This window comes from Pan troglodytes, chromosome 2, assembly GCF_028858775.2.
Source record: "Pan troglodytes isolate AG18354 chromosome 2, NHGRI_mPanTro3-v2.0_pri, whole genome shotgun sequence".
NCBI classification, from domain to species: domain Eukaryota; kingdom Metazoa; phylum Chordata; class Mammalia; order Primates; family Hominidae; genus Pan; species Pan troglodytes.
Genome location: NC_086015.1, coordinates 154,986,450 through 155,001,304, shown reverse-complemented (window position 1 = coordinate 155,001,304; position 14,855 = coordinate 154,986,450). Strand labels below are relative to the sequence as shown.

Here is a 14,855-nt window from a genome sequence, read left to right as displayed (position 1 = left end):
AACAAGTGTCAGGAGAAATCATACAGTAGTGAAGGAGAAGTAACAGGACATGAGGTTCTTACAAAACCTATCTCTTGGGGGCCATGGAAAGAGGAGTAGATATTATTATCTTGTGATGTTTCCAAAATTAGGTGCCGAGTATTATTGACATGTCAAATACACACTAAGTCTTAAGTTTTTATTTAACCTTTACTATAAAAAGTCATGCTCATATTTTTGATTGGAATACATATTTTTATGTTTTTTTTAATATTGAAATAGAAAGTATCAGACAAATGTTATTTTTTTCTAAGTTTATTCTTATTTAATTCCTTTACTTTAGTAAACATATTTTCATTCTTCACAGATACTTTGATGTAAAAGTTTTCAAAGAAATGCTTTGGGCAGAAGAGACTCATGGAAACTGGTATGTCATACTCAGGTTTTGTGTTAGAAACATCACTGCATTGTTAAGTGATGACTTTACTATCTGAATTTAGAGAAAATGATATAATCACTCCATTTACTGCTCCAATTTACATTCCCAATCTACATCAATACCCATCAGCACCTATTTTTCTTCTGTCACAAATGAAGATATGCCCCTCCTCCTGTGTTTTGCCAATTCTTCCCATCTGCATTGAATCCAATTTGCTTCCACATTCTCTAGGTCAGATAAACCCCCATCCCTTCCTCTAGCTACCACTCCCCACGTTTCTCCAATGTACCTCAATTTACCACCATCTTAACTTCAGCTTATAATCATGTTCATAGACCTCCCATACATAATTATAAAATATGTATAATAGAAAACATATAATATAAAATATATTTATATACAAATAAAATAATTTTAGATTCTATAGCAAATAAAATTATATATAAAATATATTTATATAAATACATGAGTGCATTAAACAAAATATATATGATATAATATGAAATCAAAATAAAATACCCCTATTCAACTCTATTTTTTAAATCTAACACCTTCTTTCTCATTTCCTTAATATTTAAGCTTATGAAAAGACTATAGTTACCATTTCTATTTCCTCATATTTAATCCACTGTTCAACTCACCTCATTGTTTTCTACTGCAACTTTCCATCAAATCTGCAATTAATAATAAATGTCTAAGTGCGTGAAACACATCCTCTTCTTACCTGAGATTTGCTACAGCTTTTGGTATTTATTATGCCCTCTTTCAGAATGAGATTTAAAATATTCTTTTAAATCTACGCAGCTCCAAAGAAATAAATTCTGCACAGCTGAAGTGTTTTGTTATCTAACATGTTTGTCTTGATATGATGGAGTCAACATTTCAGTAAAATGTATGTTATATGATAAACTAAAACTTTTAATATGGAACACATACCAGCATCCCCCATACACCAACCACCATCATGAATATAAACTAAGCCCGTTCTTAGTATCTCTGACTTTAGTGTTGGCATGTATACACGGACAGGAATGTTACTGAAAGTTGTCTCTATCATGGTGACATTTTCATCAGATGTAGGTGGGACTTCTTGAAAGCTCACAAAGAACATTGCAGTGTTCATGAAATGATTGATTCCCAAAAGTTCAACTAACAAAGCCTAAAAGGAGATATAGGAAAAAAAGTACTAGTTTACAAATATCAAATGCCAGCGTTGCTTATGAACACAGAACTGTGCATAGGTATTCCCAATGGTCCTGTCTGGTAGTCTCTCAGGTGAATCTGAATGGCACAACTGGAAATACTGGAGGTTTAGTGGTGTTGCCACATAGTTGCCTTAGGTTAAAAAAAAAAGTAAAGAATTACTGAGGAATTACAACTTGATAGATTCCATGCTAGACAGTTTGAGTTACAAAGATAAGTAAGACAAGTTCTCTTTTCTAAAGAAGCTCAGATTCAAGAAGGAAAAATAGATGTATTAGCAATTACAAAACAACATCACTGCATATCTCATAGATATGTACAAAGAACTTTGGCAGTGGTCAGTGGGCCAACTAGCTGCCTGGATGAGAAGTGAAAAGGAGTGGGTGAGCTCTGATATGAGTACTGAAAGGGGAGTAGAGTTCAGCCAAAGGGGAAAATCTCATGCTAGGCCAAAGCAATCGCCACAAGGACACTTCTATTGTAATCAGAGAAATGCATGTAGTTTGGTAAAGCAATAAAGATGTCTGTACAAGGATCCAAGAAAGAAAAGGGACCTCTGGATGTGAATATGAGCCAAATCCTAATGGACCTATAATGTTGGGATTCCAAGGATGAGAAAAACTTGCTTTCCTATCTTAAGTTGGAAACATGTGGATTAAAGGGCTGGGTGATCAAACAGCTAGCTGAACCTCTTTCCTATTAATGCAAATTAAATAAGTACAAAAGAAATAACAAAATTGTCTATTTTCAATACTAAATTGTCCCCACCCTATTCCTGAAGAGGAAGTCAGGAAATAGCAGTTCCCAGAACTCCTTGGTAGAACTCAGAAAAGGAATAAGGCAAAAAAGACAAATAACTTCAGAAATAAAACCAAGGTAAAGAAACTCAAGGTATTATATAAGATAGAAACGAAAAAGCAAACACAAGGAAGTGAAATGTAAAAAGAGACTAAGCACTTTCACGAGAAATGACATTATTTTAGTATATAAATATATATATACACATAATAAATACAAATAATAAAGCAAAACAATGACCCAAAATAAATATTTTTATAAATAATTCCAGAATAACTTTTTAAAAATAAGACTTGAAGCTATATTCCAGTGAAACTGACCCAAGTCCAGTAACAACATATACTGGACCATTTAGCAAGTTTGAACTGAGTGAGTCTACTTACACACAGATTTTTAAAAATTAAACTTGAGGATGAAAAATATAATATATGTGGTATGCAAAACCCGTATATACAGAGGACCAACTCTATATGCTAATAAAATGACTAGAAAATTAAGTAACTAATAGAAAATGAAAATGTGGGGCTGAATGTAGTGGCTGATGCCTCTAGTCCCAGCGTGTTGGAGGCAAAGGTTTGGGGGATTGCTTGAGGCCAGGAGTTTAAAACCAGCCTGGGCAACAGAACAAGACCCCATCTCTACAAAAAATGTTTAAAAAAATAACTAAGCATGGTGGCATGTGCCTATAGCCCTAACTGCTCAGGAGGCCAAGTAGTGGGAGGATCACTTGAGCCCAGGAGTTCCAGGCTGCAGGAAGCTATGATCACCACTGCACTCCATCCTGGGCAACAGAGAGATCAAGAACCTGTCTTTAAAACAAACAAACAAACAAAAACCACAAAGAGGGCTGGGCGTGGTGGCTCATGCCTGTAATCCCAGCACTTTGGGAGGTCGAGGTGGGCGGGTCACCTGAGGTCGGGGGGTTCGAGACCAGCATGGCCAACATGGCGAAACTCTGTCTCTACTAAAAATAGAAAAATGCACTGGGTGTGGTGGCGCACGCCTGTAATCCCAGCTACTTGGGAGGCTGAGGCAGGAGAATCACTTGAACCCAGGAGACAGAGGTTGCAATGAGCTGAGATTGGACCACTGCACTCCAGCCTGGGCAATAGAGCAAGACTGTGTCTCTAAAAAAAAAATAAAAATAGAAAAACAAACAAACAGAAACCTTGAGAATAAGGCATGTATCACACTTATTCAGAGCTGCATTAAATGCCAGTAGAGAATGTTGAAACACCTAAAAAATATATGCAAGGAAACAGAGTGTGAGCCAAGTGTTAAATATCCAGGCTAAGTGTCCTTGAATTATCTTTTTCTTTTGCTACAAGAAGGCAGCTTGCTACAGAGAAGTTTCCAGGAAATCATGAATGGCTTCATATCCAAGTAGTTAGCCTCACTAGAAAAAAACCACAGGTCTCCGAGGGCCAGTGTGGACACTGGGGGCAGCCAGCCAGGGAGCTGCCCTGTCGCCTCAGCGGCTCACTCTCCTTCAGCTGAGAATCATGCTGTGTGTTCAATTTCCCTTGACCTTTTACCAGTTGACCTTTTGACAGAATATTTCAGTGAGAATGCATTTTCATGCCTGAATCCAAGATTGTTGTGTAGAATTTTCTATAACTAATCACAGTGCTGCTCAATTCTACCTTTTCTGAAGTTTATACTTCATAAATGCTTCATTCTGTCAGTATTCACGCCATGAAAATCACAGTAAGATTGTTTTTCTCAGCCAGCATATTTTGTTTTCTAATATTTAAAATTAAAATTACTTGAATACTTCCTTCATACTTATTCTGTTAGGGATTTGTGTTAAAGAATGAAGTTTGTTTTTTTTTTTTAAGGTTTGAAAATCGTCAAGCAAACTTTAAGAGCAAAATTTCCAAGACAGCAGAAAGTTTTAAAAATAATATAGCTGGTAATTATTTTCTCCTGATTAAACTTAAATATTCACAGAGACAATGAAATTCTGAACTTACCAAATTTGTTACCATTTTCACAGGTGTAGCTATCCACACCAGTCACCAGAGTTCCTCAATATTATCTGAGAGAGGAGTATAAACATAATATGCCCCAAGGACCCCTGCAATCAGAAACAAAATAGTCTTTCTTCCCATGATGTTTCCCTTCTGCTCTTTCTACTTTGGCAACACAGCAAATACTTGTTTGAAACATGCAGTGGCTGAATTTTCATTGTTTTAAGCCCTGCCATAAAGTGTTACATAACTTCCTGAGTACAAATTCCACTGTTCAGTTTTCATTTCATGGGCAGACCCTAAATAAATATACTTAGCAGAAATACAAAGGCGAGCTCTGAGAAACAATCAGCACTTATTTTCTGCAAGTTCTGTCAAATCCAACAGCCTTATTACGTTGCTAGGCAGTTAGTAAACAAACATTTAATGCACAATTACTAAGAGCTGAATACCTTATTTTTAAAAAGGCCATGTGACAGTGCAAGAAACGCAGTGTATGTCTCAAATAACAAACCTTCAAGTAAGGAAGAACAAACAGAATTTTTTCGTTGTTGTTATGTTTTGTTTTGTTTTTTGAGATGAGAATCTCACTCTGTCGCCCAGGCTGGAGTGCAGTGGCACGATCTCCACTCACGGCAACCTCTGCCTCAAGGGTTCAAGCAATTCTCCTGCCTCAGCCTCTCAAGTAGCTGAGATTACAGGTGCACACCACCACGCCTGGCTAATTTTTGTATTTCTAATAGAGATGGGGTTTCACCATGTTGGCCAGGCTGGTCTCGAACTCCTGACCTCAGGTGATCCATGCGCCTAGGCCTCTAAAACTCCTGAGATTACAGGTGTGAGCCACCGTGCCTGGCCCAAACAGAATATTTTAAAACTTACAATCATGGTGGAAGGGGAAACCGGCACAACTTCACATGGTGGAGCAGGAGAGAGAGCAAGTGAAGGGAGAGGTGCTACACACTTTCAAACAACAAGATCTCATGAGAACTCTATCACAAGAACAGCATGGGGTAAGTCTGCCTCATGATACAATCACTTCCCACCAGGACCCTCCTTTAATATGAGATTTCGGTGGGGACACAGAGCCAAACCATATCAACATCTAAACCTAGAAACTGTATAATAAAAATACAATATTACAATCCTTTGGGACCACCATCAATATGTGCAGTCTTTCACTGACCAAAACATTGCTATGGGTGTACGACTGAATGTAGATGCAGATATATGTATGTATAAAACAGGAAACATTGTGGAAATTGGCTCATGTGACTGGAGAGGTGTAGTAGTTCCACTATCTGTCATCTTCAAGCTGGAGAACCAGGAAAGCCGATAATGTAATTCAGCCTGAGTCTGAGGCCTGAGAACCAATGCTGTAACTCCCAACCTAAGTCTGAAGTTGTTATTAACCTCTGCATTTCTATCTTTTTAAATTTGAGGATAATTGCTTTATGGCCAAGAATTAAAAAAAAAAAGTTTCATGTGTACTTTAAAAGAATGTGTATTATGACATTATTTGGTATGGGTTCAATTTGTATAAATTAAGTCAGTTGTATTAACTGTGTTATTGAAACTTTTTTTTTTTTACTTAATTTTTGTGTTTTTCTATCGGTTACTGAAAAAATGAGTTAAAATCTTCTACACAGGTTCTCAGCTTTTGAAAATCCCCAAATCTCCTTACAAGAACTCACAGAGAAATAAATAAAACAAAACCAAAAACCTATGGACAACATAATATGAAGAAAAATACGAGGCAAAAATATAACAACAAACCAACTTCCAAGTATCTATGTTGGAAATAATTTACCAACAACTACAAGGCCTGTGTGGTATAAGCTTCCCTATGTGCAGGTGGAAGCAGAGGAAAGCGATGAAGTATTTGACAGAATAAGAATTAACCAACAAATATTCACCTGAAATTGTGGTTACAAATCTGAGAAAACAGTTGAAACTGGCTGGGGTTTGCATAGTCTTATGCTGTGTAAGCTATCTGCAGTGTGACCTGAAGGGGTTGGAACAGGCTGGGCCCTACTGTCCCTCAACACTAATCAATCAAAGGTTCTTCCAGGGAAGAACCCCACACTGAGAAGAAACTAAGAATCTAAATTAAGCAGGAAATGGGGAAAGAAGTGGATTAAATTGTGGGAATAAAATGGAATATTTCATAAGAACAACAGAAGAGGAAGTTATTAATAGAAAATATACAAAATCATGGTTCCTTTCTAAGGAACTAACTTCTAAGCTAATGAATTTCCTGTGAAAATGAGCCTCAGAAATAACTGAGGTTAAATATCATTCAGAGTTATTATAATAGCAAAATAATAAGCAAAATAACCTCTTTATAGACAATTAAAGCCCACAAAGCAGAGGAAAACTATATCCTAATGTTTTAAAATTAGCCAAAGTCATTAACACAATAACCTGCAATGTGAAAGAACATCATAAACCAGAATTATGAAAACTCAGAAATTAGTCAATAACACAATAAATAACCCCCTGAACAAATGAAAGAACAAACAAACAACACCATTTCAAAAATAAAGACTAGACCAAAATGGGCACAAAGGAGAATAAAAATTATATAAAGCTACAAGGAATACAGAAAATGTCATAGGGGAAATACAGCGTGAAAATGAGATAGAAGTTTCAAATAAAAGGAAGTTAATGGCTACATACTCTATGATTCATTTTTATGAAATCCGGAAAAAGGTAAATTTACAGAAAAAAAGGATCAGTAGTTTCTGTGGGGCTGAGGGCAAAAAAAGGGTTTGACTACAAGGGAGAAATAGGAGAAAATGTTTTCAAGCTATGAAGCTGTTCTGTGCCTCAATTATGGTGAAATTTACATGATGGTATACATTCTTCAAAACACACAGGATTGTATACCAAATATGGTGAACTTTATAGTATATAAACATGTAAGTGAATGCAAAAAGAAATTAGGATCAAAATTAGAATGACTTAAAAAAACAGCAAATGATGAAGACAGGGAAAGAACATCCAACATAGATAGAATGGTATTTTACATGAAAGAAAAACCAAAGCAAGGGAATGGAACAATTATTAAAAACTATATTTCAAGATATTCCTGAAATCTTAAAAAAATTAAGATTTGAAACTGCGTATTAATGAGGTAAACAACATAACTGGGAAAAAATTTAAAGCATAGTAGCCAATACTGACATATTCTATTAATAGTAAGATTATTAGACTTAAAAAATCCCTTGCACAGGCCAGGCTCAGTGGCTCACACCTGTAATCCCAGCACTTTCGGGGGCTGAAGCCAATGAATCACGAGGTCAGGAGTTGGAAACCAACCAGGCCAACATGGTGAAGCCCTGTCTCTACTAAAAATATAAAAATTAGCCAAGTGTGGTGGCACACGCCTGTAATCCCAGCTACTTAGAAGGCTGAGACAGGAGAATCATTTGAACCCGGGAGGCGGAGGTTGCAGTGAGCCGAGATCGTGCCACTGCGCTCCACCCTAGGACAGAGCGAGACTCTGTCTTTAAAAAAAAAAAAAAAAATCCCTTGCACATAAAAAAAAAAAACCGAATAACTTATATAATAGAAGAAAGAAAAATCTGATTTTCTTCAGATATTATATAGCAATTTTTAGACCAAAAGGAAATTTTATATATAAATACATCTCGACACATTGATATAAATAAATAATTGAATAAATAAACAAATGAAAGAGAAGAGACAAGTCTTCCTTATGGAAGAATTCCTAATAATTTATGTAGCTCTTACCCTATAGGAGATAAAGTTTAATTTTCCCTGCTCCTTGAGTGTGGGCTGAACTTAATGAGTTGCTTCTAAGGAATACGGAAAGATGGAGGAAAAAGTAATTTTATAGTAGAGACTCCTGGGAAAAACTGTCTTGGCCAAATGAATAAGGTTAATATCATCAGCTATGAGTCATGGTGATAGCATTGTTTTCCCTGATGTGATATGAAAAGGTCATTGCTCCTGTGGGGTCTTCCGTTCAAACCCATGATCCAGACTGATTATGAGAAAACATAAGACAAATACAAATTGAGGGACATTTCACAAAATACCTGATGAGTACTCCTCAAAACTATGAAGTCATGAAAAATAAGCAAACACTGAGAAATTGTCATAGACCAGAGAAGTCTAAACAGATGTGACAAATAGAAACAATGGGTCATCCTAGATTAAATTCTAGAATTGAACAAGGCCATGACTGGAAAAAATATTGAAATTTTTGAAACAGTCTGGAGTTTAGTTAACAGTAATATACTAATGTTGGTTTCTTATTTTTGGCAAATGTATTATGGTTATGCAATATGTTAACAATAGGGGAAATGGGTGAAAGTAATACAGAAATTCTCTATACCATCTGTGCAATTTTTCTGAAAATCTAAATATTATTTCAAAATAAAAAGTTTATTTTTACAAAATGGGGAGCAAATGGAGAGAACGCATGCAAAACATTTTAAACTATTTTCAATAATCACACTGCTGGATGTATTGGTATGTAATTCTAAAAATGTCTTCTGTGTAATGTGTGATAAAGCAGGTGAAAAAACAATACAATTCTGTTGTCTCCAGTGTACATGAGAAGCAGGAATCTTAGTGTGAAGAAAAGAAGATATAGATATAAGATAAAAAGGTTGATAAACTCATTTGAATTGGAAATAGTATGAATTCAAGATATATGAGTGATAATAGTCATCACTTCCTATTTACAATTTCAACAGGAAATTGTTTTGTGATTCATTATTTATGATAACCCTTTCCATTGTGCTTGGTCATTTCACCTTCATCATGTTAAGGAATTTTAATCTATTCATGTTTCCTCAGATTTATATACATTAGGACCAGCTATTAATTTTATCATGCCTTTTCCTTAATTGGTTCATTCATATGGTTCTTCTCCATTAATTCCTTTTCTTTTTTTTTTGTTTGTGCTCTGCTAAATCTATAAATTTTTTGATGTAATAAACTATATTGATATATATTCTGGTACTGAGTCACTATGGCATGCCTGCCTGCTCAAATTGTATTTTCTTTTGATACATTGCTGGATTGCTTCCTAAAAAGAATTGGAATGTTTTTATTGTTTTTCTGTCACTTGGAATAATTTCAATTACAGTAGAATTATTCAGTTTTAAATAACTCATGCTATTGTGATAAAACTCATATTACTATGAATCCATCTGTTGCTGATGCCTTCTCCAGTGATTATTACTAATTAATTTTCCAATTTTTCTCAGCTTTATAAATTAAGGGAAGGTCTTTTTTGTTTTTGCAGCTATGGTGATTTTTTTTCCAGTAATTACTTTTTTTTTTTTTAACTTTTATTTTAGGTTCAAGGGTACATGTGCAGGTTTGTTACATAGCTAAACTCTTGTCACAAGGGTCTGTTGTACAGATTATTTCATCAGTCAGGTACTAAGCCTAGTACTCAATTGTTATTTTTCTGCTTCTCTCTCTACTTCCACCCTCCACCCTTAAGTAGGCTCCAGTGTCTGTTATTTCCTTCTTTGTGTCCATGAGTTCTCATCATTTAGCTCTCACTTATAAGTGAGTACACACAGCATTTGGTTTTCTGTTTCTGCATTAATTAGCTGAGGATAATGGCCTCCAGCTCTATCCATGTTCCCACAAAAGACATGATCTCATTCTTTTTTATGGCTGCATAGTATTCCATGGTATATATGTACCACATTTTCTGTATCCATTCTGTCACTGGTGGACATTTAGGTTGATTCCATGACTTTGCTATTGTGAATAGTGCTGCAATGAACATTCACATGCATATGTCTTTATGGTAGAATGGTTTATATTCCTCTGGGTGTATACCCAGTTATGGGATTGCTGGGTCAAATAATAGTTCTGTTTTTAGCTCATTAAGGAATCTCCACACTGATTTCCACAATGGTTGAACTAATGTACACTCCCAACAACAATGTAGAAGCATTCCCTTTTTTCTGCAACCTCACCAGCATCTGTTATTTTTTTTTTTTTGACTTCTTAATAATAGCCATTCTGACTGGCATGAGATGATATTTCATTGTGGTTTTGATTTGCATTTCTCTAATGATCAGTGATATTAAGCTTTTTTTATATGCTTTTTGGCCACATGTATGTCTTCTTTTGAAAAGTGGTATCTGTTCATATCCTTTGTCCACTTTTTAATGGGGTTATTTGTTTTCCTCTTGTAAATTTAAGTTTCTTATAGATGCTGGATATTAGACCTTTGTCAGATGCATAGTTTGCAAATATTTTCTCTCATTCTGTAGATTGTCTATTTACTCTGTTGATAGTTTCTTTTGCTGTGCAGAAACTCTTAAGTTTAATTAGATGCCATTTGTCAATTTTTGCATTTGTCACGTTTGCTGTTGGCATCTTCATCGTGAAATTTTTGCCTGTTCCTATGTCCAGAATGGTATTGACTAGGTTGTCTTCAAGGGTTTTTATAGTTTTGGGTTTAACATTTAAGTCTTTAATCAATCTTGACTTGATGTTTATATATGGTGTAAGAAAGGGGTTCAGTTTCAATCTTCTGGATATGGTTAGCCAGTTATTTCAGCACCATTTTATTAAATAGGGAGTCATTTCCCCATTGCTTGTTTCTGTCAGCTTTGTTGAAGATCAGTTGGTCACAAGTGTGAAACCTTATTTCTGGGCTCTCTATTCTGTTTCATTGGTCTGTGTGTCTGTTTTTGTACCAGTACCATGCTGTTTGAGCCATCTGTGACAAACCCACACTCAACACCATACTGAAAGGGCAAAAGCTGGAAGCATTCCCCTTGAAAACTGGCAGAAGAAAAGGATGCCTTCTCTCACCACCTATTCAGCAGAGTATTGGAAGTCCTGGCCAGAGCAATCAGGCAAGAGAAAGAAATAAAGGGCATACAAATAGGAAGAGAGGAAGTCAAATTATTCCTGTTTGCAGATGACATAATTCTATATCTAGAAAACCCCATAATCTTGGCCCAAAGCTCCTTCAGCTGATAAACAACTTCAGCAAAGTTATAGGATACAGAATCAATGTACAAAAATCACTACCATTCCTATACACCAACAACAGCAAAGCTAAGAGCCAAATCAGGAATACAATCCCATTCACAATTGCCACAGAAAGAATAAAATACCTTGGAACACAGCTAACAAGGGAGGTGAAAGATCTCTACAATGGGAATTACAAAACACTGCTCAAAGAAATCAGAGATGACACAAACAAATGGAAAAACAGCCCATGCTCATGGATAAGAAGAATCAATATCATTAAAATGGCCCTACTGCCTAAAGCAATGTACAGATTGAATGCTATTCCTATCAAACTACCAATAACATTCTCTGCAGAACTAGAAAAAACAATTTTAAAATTCATTTGAAACCAAAAATGAGTCTGAATAGCCAAGGCAATCCTAGGCAAAAAGAACAAAGCTAGAGGTATCAAGTTACTGACTTCAAACTATACTATAGGGAGTGTCATTTTTCCCCCTATTTATATCTCACCCACGCCCTCTAGGTTTTATATATGTGCCCCCAATAGCACATGGCAGTCACACAATTATTTCAATACCTTCTGTCTTCTTTTTCATTCCCAATATTTTTTTTAATTCTCTCTCTGAGTCTGGGGACGGGTGTGTGGTGTTATTTGTCTTATTCGCCTTCAAAAATTATCAGCTTTTTATTTACTTACCTTTCATTTTGTTTTCTTTAAGTGGAAAAGTATAAGCCATATTTTAATTTTAGGGTAACACTCTAATAGACATTTATTTTTGTCCATTATCACATTCATTCTAACAGACATTTATATACATATATATCCAAATATATATATACACCAAACTGATGGAATATAAAATCCTATACAATTCACCCTGTCATGCACATCACTGCCTGTGACAACTGATAGGGAAAACAGTACACATCGAGGACACAGATCTTTTTGAACCACTGCAGTAGCTCAGTACTGAGACTGAAGATTGCCTTATTCGGTGCAAGCTGCACAAAAATTAGTGAAAAGAATTTGGTTGGAGATGAAGTAAAATAATCAAGCAAAGATCATAGGCCTACAATTGAAAGCAGTCTTCTCTTTGAGTTCACATCAAAGCTGAAAGTATATCACATGGCAGTGAACTTGAATTCTCCATATTCATTAACAGGCTCGAAGGTATGCGAAATTTACATTATACTTATTTTTATATATGTATTTCTTTATTATAATTATAAGCAGGCTGAAAAAGTGGGCAGCTGCACACAGCTGCAAAGGCTGCTGCCCACCCTCTAGCTCACTGAGGACCCCATGGGAGCCAGTAGGGTGGTCCATCGCAGCCAGGGGAGTAGCGTGTGGACCCCACGAAGGCCTAGGTGAGGCTGACCCCATTCCCCCAGTTGTTTGGGGAGCCATGAACAGTGGCAGAGGAGGAGGAGCTGGCATGGTAGATGGCAGTCTAGCGCCCCGCCACTGCCACACAAAACCTAGGTTACGGATGTCGTTTCTGATAACAGATTGAAATAGATTTCATGATTTGCATATATTTTTTAAATGCTTCTTTACACACATGCTGTCTCACACACAGATATATACATATATATGTATAAATTTTGCATTGGCTTTAAAGTGTCATGAGAAATTTTACCTATTGCACGGTGGGCCTAGCCATCTATTTGATGTGTGTAATCTTGGATATGCTTCTGCTGTGTTACTTCTGTAAATACAACAAATGTGATTTAAAAAAATAAATAAAAAGGAGAGAGGAACTCCTGCTGGGGTTGGAGTCAAACAAAGGTGTACCCAGATAATCTTCCTACAAATGCGGATATTTCTGTCCACAGTGAGGCTTGGAGTAGACTTCTGTGAACTGTCCATGGTGTCATTAGTGTCATTAATGTCTCACCAAGGCCCAAGCTAGGAAAAATTGTTCTGGTAAGTTCTATCAGTGTGAGACTGTTTGAAAAGACTCTAGAGAGCTATGTGAAAAAATTACACATAATCCAAATGGATTCACATAATCCAAATGGAACAATTTTCTGCATTAATCGGAACTAGATTTAAAAGGAGCTGCTGTGTCTCAAGGCAAGTGATTTTCTTCGTAGATGGTGAGTGTACAATAGGCTCAAACATGACAGGAGAAGAGTGTTATGTTCTACCATTGATATGATCCATGAGGGTACTTCTGAGCTCACGGCAGGCTCTGATATGACCTATGCTGTATTCAGCTAGCAGCTCAGTTTTTGCTGGTATCCTGTTCCCCAGAGAGAAATGCACAGAAGGAAAATTGATGGACTCTTCCTTTCAGAACACCACCAATGGCACAAGGCCTTTATTTACTTTTAAGAAATTGGAACATATGATACTTGCTAGGTGTTCTTTTGTGTTCCACCAAATACATATATATATATATATATATCACAATATGTATATATCTCACCATATATATATAAATATATATATCACCATATATATAAATATATATATATATCTCACCATATATATAAAACATATCTATATGTTGGAGTCCTAAGCCCCAATACTTTACATGTGATTTTATTTGCAGATAGGGTCTTTACAAAGACAGTCAGGTTAAAATGAAGTTATTAGGATAGGCCCTAATCTAATCTGACTGCTATCTTTATAAAAAGGGAAAATTGGGGAAGAACATATACAATGGGAGAATATCATGTGAAGATTGGAGTTATGCTGCTACAGGCCAGGAGTCCTGAAACAGATCCATCCTTGGTGCCTTCAGAGGGACCATGGTGTGCTGACACCTTGATCTCCAACTTCTAGCCTTCTGAACCACGAAGTAATAAATTCCTTTTGTTTATTTAAGGCACTCAGTTTGTGATACTTTGTTATAGCAGCTCTAGCAAACAAACACAATGCTGGAATGGATATTTCAGCAGAAAAACCTAGAAATTTCCTTTAGGATGTGGCGCTGTTTGGAGGTATTTTGGAAATTGTTACTTCTTTACATGTTAGATATATGTGTCAGAAACCTACACCTTATGTTTCCAGGAGACACAGGCAGATTATCAGTAAAAATAACAGATGACTTGTAGAAATTCGGATAGATGAAGTCAAGAATTTCTTCTGTATACTTTCCCTGGGTGGCATAAAGGTAGGTTATGGAGCTGTATCATCACAACTTGGGACTTGGACTAGTACACAAACTGTAACATAAACCCTTGCCTTGGTACCTAGAGAATATTAAATTTGACTCTCAGGTTCTGCATCACTGTTTCTCTTAGAAAGGAAGATGAGATGTAAATACAAATCAATGTCTGGATAACATAGCTACAAAGAGACTGAAAACGTTGGAATTTTTAGCTGTAATGCCATGGGGTGTAATCAAGTCTTCCCCTATACTGTCAAGAAATAAATTAGATTTGTTAAAAGATACATCATTACAGCTAGGTAGTTTCTGTACCACTGTAGGATGACTATAGTTAACAATAATATATTACATAATCTCAAACAG

The 14,855-nt window shown here is 36.0% G+C and overlaps 1 long non-coding RNA gene across 1 annotated transcript in view; it reads left to right on the top strand.

The window, feature by feature from the left end:
• The first annotated feature begins 346 nt into the window (after nt 1-346).
• LOC134809487 (uncharacterized) overlaps nt 347-14,855 on the top strand; it is a 28,321-nt gene continuing 13,812 nt past the window's right edge. Inside the window, exon 1 of the long non-coding RNA XR_010155355.1 lies at nt 347-406. This is a non-coding gene — a long non-coding RNA (uncharacterized LOC134809487). The remainder of the gene's footprint in view (nt 407-14,855) is intronic.